At 27.4% G+C, this 8,873-nt stretch overlaps 1 protein-coding gene across 1 annotated transcript in view; it reads left to right on the forward strand.

Moving 5' to 3' along the window:
• The first annotated feature begins 6,831 nt into the window (after nucleotides 1-6,831).
• LOC119675359 overlaps nucleotides 6,832-8,873 on the forward strand; it is a 24,323-nt gene continuing 22,281 nt past the window's right edge. The window contains exon 1 of the mRNA XM_038086556.1: nucleotides 6,832-8,499. The gene's annotated coding sequence lies outside the window, so the exon portion shown is untranslated. The remainder of the gene's footprint in view (nucleotides 8,500-8,873) is intronic.

An 8,873-nucleotide genomic window follows, 5' to 3' on the forward strand; every position in this document is an offset into this window, starting at 1 on the left:
TTGTATATACATTGTGACCGAAAAGCTTTCGGAAATTCTCATTTAAAATTCGCGCGCTGTATATTTTCCGATATTTTAAGTTTATGTAGTTTGGCAGCACTGTCCTTAATTACTATGCCAAAAATGAGCGCGATCTGTCAGACAGTTCGTTTACGGCAGCTGTTGAAACCAGTTCACCTCAGTAGGGCGTTGCGAAAAAAACAATGGAAAAAAATATTGAACAAAGAGTTTGCATCAAATTTTGTGTTTCGAACGAAATTTCGTGTGCAGAATCGTTGCGAATGCTACAAAAGGCTTATGGGGAATCAGTTTTATCGAAAACTCAAGTTTATGAGTGGTACAAAGCCTTCCAGGACGGTCGTACGACCGTCGAAGACATTTCGCAACGCACTACTGAGGTGAACTGGTTTCAACAGCTGCCGTAAACGAACTGTCTGACAGATCGAGCTCATTTTTGGCATAGTAATTAAGGACAGTGCTGCCAAACTACATAAACTTAAAATATCGAAAAATATACAGCGCGCGAATTTTAAATGAGAATTTCCGAAAACTTTTCAGTCTTAATGTAGATATCGATTGACTTACTCGTTGACTCCTAGAACTGTTTGGATCAAATTTAAACATAAAGAAATATTAGTTGGTTGTGTCATTTAGTGTCAGTGAAAAAAAATTTCATAAAATGCTTACACAACATATTTATGAGTGTTTATATTTTATTTAATTATATTTATTATCAAAAAACACATTTTCAGATTCAGCTGAATATATTTAATGATATATAAATATAAATTTAATAACATATTTAATAATATATTCAGCATTTAGGTTTTACCCTTCATCCAATCACTATCCTATCGCTAATTTATAACAAATACAGGTTAATTACATATAACACATTTCTTAGCTTATACTTATCAATTATAAGTATAGGGAGGTAATTACTATCTATATTATCTTAATATAATGTATGTACAAAATTTTTTAAAATTTCTTCATAAGTTCTATAAGATATATCTAGAAAATTTGTAGAAATTTCTTTCTAAAAGATAATATTTCTTTTTTTTCTGTTTGAGTTAAATATAGTTAAATTTGTTAATATATTTGTTTTTGAACAATTTCTATTTATTTACTATTTATTTTTTATTTTCTATATATGTAATTTTAAATATTCTATTGCCACATTTCGCTCATATTAAATAACATTTAGTGGGCTTCTTGCGCATTTAATTTGAAAACCTAATTCAATTAATGGTAATTCGTTTCTCCCACACATTCGAACTCGCACCCGCAAAGCCGTCATCCAATATCTGCTGTAACATTCACACAATTAGCTAACAGAAACTCATATTAAGCTGTTATGTGTGCAATTATTGTATATGTAATTTGGCTTATAATTGCTTGTTAATTATAATTTCAATATTTGTACATTGCTTAATAAGAATTACGTACACTGTGTAGAGAGTAAGAAGAAGCAAGTATTACGCCAGGAGTACGGGAATGTAAGAGCTTCTGTACTTAACATACAATCGCGAAATTTTCTGTTAGAGATATGTTATTAAATATTCAACGTTTTGTTTAATCATTGTTTAATACTTTAAATAATGAAATATATGTTTATATGGTTTAAAATATATATATATATATATAGCTAAAATAAAAATAAATTAAAAATCGAATTTTTGTTTCTTTTTATGTATATTATTTAACAATTATTATACATTTTAATCCAATCTTAAAAGGCTTTCATTGATAGAGCGACTTCTATATGTTTTTCCAGTATTTGGTTTAGTTAGTTCTTAAGTTTATTTGTTATTTTATTACTATTATTATAATGATTCAAAATAACAATAATATTAAGTATCATCGGTGAACATAAAAATTGTGAAGCATTAAAAAATTCAGGGGATGATTAAGGAAAAATTAGAAATCTTTAAAATTTAAAGGCATTTAAAGGATTGTTGACATAGAAAAACATGCTTAAGGAACATAGAAATATAATTCATTCATTGAATGAGTCGAGTAGAAAACATCTGGGCGCATTATATGTACAATTGCCAAAATGAGTTTGTAAAAAGTAGATGCTAAATAGATTATTAGATTATTTTTAATCATTTGTAAAAGAAAATAGATCTTTTTTATCGAAGATTTATTAACTTTCTACAGATGATAATTATTATTATAACATAGATTACTTTTTAACTTAAAAAGGTAATAAATTTCAGCTTTAATTTAATTTGAGATTAAATTTATTAAAATTCCAAACAGTTTTCCATTCATCATTCACTGTTCTTCTGTAGTCCTCATTATAAAGCTAGCAGAAGCTATAGTTTCTCGTATGCGAATATATCGAAAACACCGTTTGTATTAGAGATATATTATATTTATCTATGTATATGTATGTCATGTTATATGTTATATTATATTTAACGAAAACAGTGTTTATGATTTCAATATGTAAGCAACAACCCACATCTTTTTCTCATGTTCAAGTATCTTTTGCTGAATATTTTATGAATGAACTCCTTTGTTTTTATGAAATTTTTGCAATGTTCAAGTTTTTGTATTTCAACCAAAACATTTATCTACAAACAAGTAATTTCGTTTTGCATTTATGGTAACATATGGCTTTGTAAATATATATTGATACATATTCTGATATATCCATATACATATACATACTACATACATATATGTACTAATAAATTTAATTAATAAATAAAGTAGTTGAAAATACTATTTAGATATTTTGATTTTATCTATATATTTAGTTATATTATTTAAATTTGATTTACAAAAGATTTACTAAAGCTAAAATAATTTGATTAACTTGCAGAATGAAATCATTGAAACAATGATTGATGATTGATGTATGATAATATTTAATTGAATTTTTAAGTAGTCCCACTTACAGTAATTCAAAGTAATTGTATATATAAACAAAGAATTTTAATAGAATAGTGATTCAGTTCGAATAATTTTACCTTCACAGTCAAATATTTTTTATATCATAAATTTATAAATGGACTTATTCTACTTTGTTACTAAGAACACCTCATATGTATTTTTTTCTGTCTGCATTTTTTCAAAAGAACAAATAAACAATACAGAAATGTTTCATGTAAATTGAAATCAATTGCAATTAATTGTTTGGAATTACTCAAATGTAAAATAAGAGTCGGTATTTTTTATATAATGAAACCCTACATGCTACTGATATAGTTCACCATAAGAAAAAACGATAATTCTACTCTATCGTCAGATACTTAATATGCGCACCCATCGTAACTAATTCAAGTTTTCAGAACGATTAATTTATAAAAATAAAATTATTAATATAAAAGTAGTATTTCATTACTTATGTAAAATTATGTAAGTGCGAGAGTTATCGTAATTTGTAGGGTCTCCAATTTCGCATATGTCCTATACAAAAAGTAATTTGTTAAGATTTTTTAAAATAAACAAAAAGCATTGTTCTATTTGACTTGTTTTATGTAATACATGTGCATTGATTTATCAAAGGATTGAATTACACATTCTCAGTGTTTCTGGAATAGTTTATACAATTTTACCTAAATAAAGTCACTGCGCAGCTGTTTTGCGAATAAATTCGTACTAAACATATTTTTTATTAAATCGTATTAAACGTTTTTGGAAATCAACAAACAGATTATTTTAAATGACTCAACAAGAAAAGTTAAATTTATATATACAGGGCCTTCTTTCTTTCTTTTAGAAGGAATTTAGTATTTGTTTTAACGGCTGTTAATTACTATATCAATTAACATCCTCTATTGAGCAAATACTGTAAAGCAAATCGTCACGTATGCAAAATAAATGTTCAGTTTTCAATAATGTTTTCAGAGTCCTAAATCTTACCTTATCATACGAACTTTTATCACCGTAGTTTTTTTATTCAAAAACCTAACGCCTTTGGCGTGAAGACAAGCCTAAGGCGACATAAGGCGATCCAAAAGCTTTCGATGCAACCTGAAAAATGTGTTTTCCACTGATGTCATGATTATGCCATACTTTAGTGTTACGTGATGAGCCCATGAGATTCATTTCTAGCTCACTAAAAAAAATAGATCAATTTGGAGTTATAACGCCCTTAAGGCTATCTAACAGTTATCGATGCAACCTTAAATATTGTCGACTAATGGCAGATTAGGCCATACTTTAGTATTACGTGATGAGCCCATGGGATTCACTTTCGTATCAGTAGGTTTCTTAATAAAAATAAGCACCCTAAAAATACGGAACAGAGCTATGAACAATGATTTGTTTTTGCATGTGTAAACATCGTTCGGTTAGATTTAGAATTTGATTTCCACTAACTATATGAGTATGACATGAAAATATCAGGAGTACAATTAGGGGTGTAGTAGGTGCTGAGAATCCATTTCGAAATGAATCGATGGACTATATATATAGATATGTATATTTATTATGAATTCATTCTGAATGTTCAATAAAAGATAAAAATTATTTTAAATTATCTGACAGACCTTTGTCCTGACAGAGTCGGCCGGCCGGACAAGTTTTTAATGGTGGTATTGTGATGAAAGTTATTTTGTCCTGATATATTTATCAATGTTACGAAGATTCCTTTAATTTTCTTTACCTTGATATTATTTATTTTCTTGAAAAAATGAAATTTTTTTCTATACATGGTTTTTCTTTCTAATCTTTCCATCTCTCCAATATGTATCTTTGCATTACTAGTTTTTCACTACATCATCTAATATGACTTCAATGAAATTCTCATTATTTGCTCCCTAATTCTTCATATTATCGTAATGATGACGAGGGAGGTCATAAGGTCTATCATGACTCCTGCGCCACTCGCTGAATGATTTCTAATAGATTGCAATACCACTATATTGTATTCAATATATTATATTAATATGTGGTAAAAAAGAGTGTCAAATATATATGTATATATATACGACTAATCTTTACTTTTTGAGATATATGTAATTGTATGAACTTATCAGAATTTTGCTCGATATAGAATTTTCAAATTATGCTACACTAATAGTAGACTAATAATTATCGACTAATAATGCCCATAAAATATCTCTACAATCTCTACTAATTCACTGATTAACTTGATGCGTGTAAATCTGTTTAAATGGGTTCATTTTTAATTCAATTTTTCTCTGTCATTTTGCTGGATTTTAACTTAATAATAATATTTTAATTGTTTTTTAGGTGGTTCAGTTATTTGTAATACGATGTCGTCTTCAATATATAAAAGTTATAAAAACTATACGTTAAATTAATATATCTTATATGTTTCAAAGAATTTGTTCTATATACTAAGCAGTTAGACTTAATAAGAAAATTGAATAATATTTATGATTTTAATTATTCCAAGCAAATTATTTAATATCTAGAAGATAATAAAAAAGAAATTATTCTATGAAAAAAATGTTTATTTTATTAAAATACTTGAGTCTATAAAAGTGCACAAACATTGTTTAATTATGATACATTATATTAATTTTATTCATTACTTATTCATTTCAGATCAATGCAACAAACTGATGAACAAATGCAAGCATAAATGCTATAAAAAACTCAAGAAGGAAATACAATAAAATAGAATGAACTTTGTGACTACCGATTTCTTCAGCAAAACACGAAACAGTAATGACCACTTTTAAAGAGTAGGCAGGATTTAATACAAAGAGCCAACAATAACAAAGAGAAACGTTTTGTACTCTTTATATGTCTGCTCTGATTGCGTACTTGTGAACATTACGATGGAGTATGCTATTACAATACCAATAGCGAGCATAATGCATAACACACCCATTGAAATTGTACAATTAAATTACATGCTGTAGTTTTGAAGTAGAAATAATATAATTATTATAAAATTGTAGTAATAAACAATAAAAAATATAATATTATATTAAGGAATTTACTTATGGCAATAACACACATGTTTGTCAGCATAAGCATACGTTTTGAGATAAACGTTTTGGATTGAATAGATGTTTTGAATGGTTTTGAAAGTAAAAAATACAAATGGAAAAAATATGTTTTTAAACTTGGCATGCCGCAATAAAAGCTGCTCTATTTATTGTCCACATTTTTTAAATACTAAAAACTAAATACACATATTTTGTGTTGGCTTCAAAGAGCAAAAGCTGTGTATAAGAAAAAAACGTGAGAGAAACGTGAGTAAATATACATACACGCATACTTATCCATACAGCAAAAGGCAACAACACTACAGCACACAGCACAACACTACAGTTGTCAAAATTTGTAATAAGACTGAATTGTTGTTGTAGTTGGTTGTGTTTTGTGTTGTGTGTTTCTTGTATGTTGAAATGCTCTTAACATGTACATTTTATATGCTATTTTCAGATTCATTGGATTCTTTGGAACGTCACGACGTGCTACGAAACGAAGCGGAAAGTTTTATAAACGCGGTGTCAATACTCATATCTAATAATTACAAATATTAAGTGTATAAAAAAGTAAATTCGTGTTGAAAAAACAGTATTTGCTGGAAAAAAAATTAAAAGACTACTGCAGTGTTTTTTGTAATAGCGGCTATTACTCATTATTGATTTTCAGCTACACACATTGCAGTGTTTGTTAAAATACGAAAAACTAACGAAAAAATTTAATAGATAAAAAGTTTTTTTTTGTTTTGCACTAAACGACCTTACTCACTCTCCATTTAAAGAAATTTTTGGAGAGTTGAGTGACATACGAGTAAAATAATTACGAAAATACATTAAATATTAAAGTATTTAAGCAATTAACAAAACACAATAAATCAAAACAAAAATAAAAATTAAAAAACCACAAATATTTGTAATTAATTGCAATACAAATATATAATAAAAAAATTTTGAAAAATATTAGTGTGTTACGTTGCACACAAATACCGTAAAGGTGACTTGCACGTACTTAAAATAAAAATTTATAAAATTTATTAAATGGATTACTTGAACAAACTGGCTTTAACGCATTAAGTTAGAGAAACTTTTAAACTAAAAAACTAAACTAATACAAATCCCACATGCTGAGATATCGACTGGTTTCCACACATTTCTTGAAGCAACCATAGATTATCAACGTTAAACAATGATATAAACGCGAACGAGTTAGAAAGAGTAAGTGTAAGATTAGTTAACGCATGTGCAAGAGCGAGAGAGCAAGCAAAAGAGTTAAGCAATTCTAAATAGAGCAAAAAGCAAGGCCTATTGCGCACTTGTATGCACCCATTTTAAAGCTAATTATTATAGGATTTAAAAGCCTAAAACTCCACTACAATTCCAGTGAGGGACTAAATTAACCGAGCAGAAAATTGAAGGCGTCGTATATCAAGAGAAACTATAGTAGAGAAGAGTATTGAGAGAAATATTAAAGGTTTTGCTATAGTTTGACATATGCAAATATATTTTTGAGCGCATTATTGTCAAATCAATATTCTATACAATTCCTAACAATAAAATACGCCTACTCAAATCGCTAATCAATCATTTGCATTGGAAACCACGTACCGGCAGGCAACGTAATCTATAGCAGTTCCAATTTTGCGGCATAGTGTATCCTCACAATATACCACTTGTGGATTTTAATAAAATATATCAAGCCATTGGCGCTACGTGCAACAGTTTTGATATTTATATCAACGTTTTATATCTATAAGATATAGAAAATTAATTATTTCTTCGAACCGGCCTAATAATTTTGCCACAACGTATTCGTTAAAAGTATTTCGGTTATTTGGCGTGAATTTTAATAATTTAAACAGCGAAAATGTGCAGAGATCGCGATATGATTTTGCCATAGATCAGCGTAATCGTCAGTATAAAGTCAAGAAAAAAATTAAATTGAAATAAAGTTAAAAATTGAGCCTATAGTGGAACTATAGCAAAAAACAACTAATTTAATTTTAGCATAAATACTTGACAGGATAAACGAGTAACACGGCGCAGCAAGGGTAACAACTTCACCGTAGATCTACTATTCTCAAACCAACATATCTTTCAATTACTGTTGACTATTGTCTACTGTTGTCAACTTTACTAGAAGTTTCGAGAACAACGTGTTCCGATTTATGACTGTAAGCTACAATACAGTGATGTGACTTTTTAATTAAAACTTCAATTTTATTGAAATAGTCCTGGTTCAATCTGTCAACTGCACTTTTGCCATTTTATTCCGATAAATAAAAGAGCTTTGATTTCGAAAACCTTGTGAAGTTTGTATTCGTGTGTATAAAGATAAGGAAGAAAGCACTACTGAACTAAACTAAAAAACTGATTTTTGGATTATATAAGCTTAACAATTCAATTGCAGTGAAATCATTTCGAACGAATTAAGAAAATTATAATATTTTATAAAAAATTTCATAATTTATTATTTTTTTTTGTTCGAGACAAATAGTGCAATTGAGCAGTGTCTTCAAAAAAAAACGTCAAGATTGAAGACTTATTGAGAAACTTTTGGGAGTCTGTTAAGGCTTGCGTTGTAAGTACCAATTTCTTTATTTAATTTTGTTAATATATATATATATATATATATTGGTTATTTAAATGATATCTAATATTAGATTAAAGAGAATAACAAAATAAAATTTATTAATTAAAATATTTCTCTAAAATTATGAAATTTTTTTCAAATCCAATTCGTTCCAATTAAATTTTACTTGACTTCTGATTATTGAAAATAATTGTTTGATTAATTAAAAAAACCAATACCATAAATATGCTTAAAAACATAGAAAATAATTTACAAATGAAATACTAACAGATATTAGTTAGTTAACAGATATTAGTAATTTTAAATAATTAAAATATATTATTTGGTGATAAAATTATTATAATATTTAATTTCATTTTTTT

This window comes from Teleopsis dalmanni, chromosome 2 (genome assembly GCF_002237135.1).
Source record: "Teleopsis dalmanni isolate 2A chromosome 2, ASM223713v2, whole genome shotgun sequence".
In the NCBI taxonomy this organism is placed as follows: Eukaryota; Metazoa; Arthropoda; class Insecta; order Diptera; family Diopsidae; genus Teleopsis; species Teleopsis dalmanni.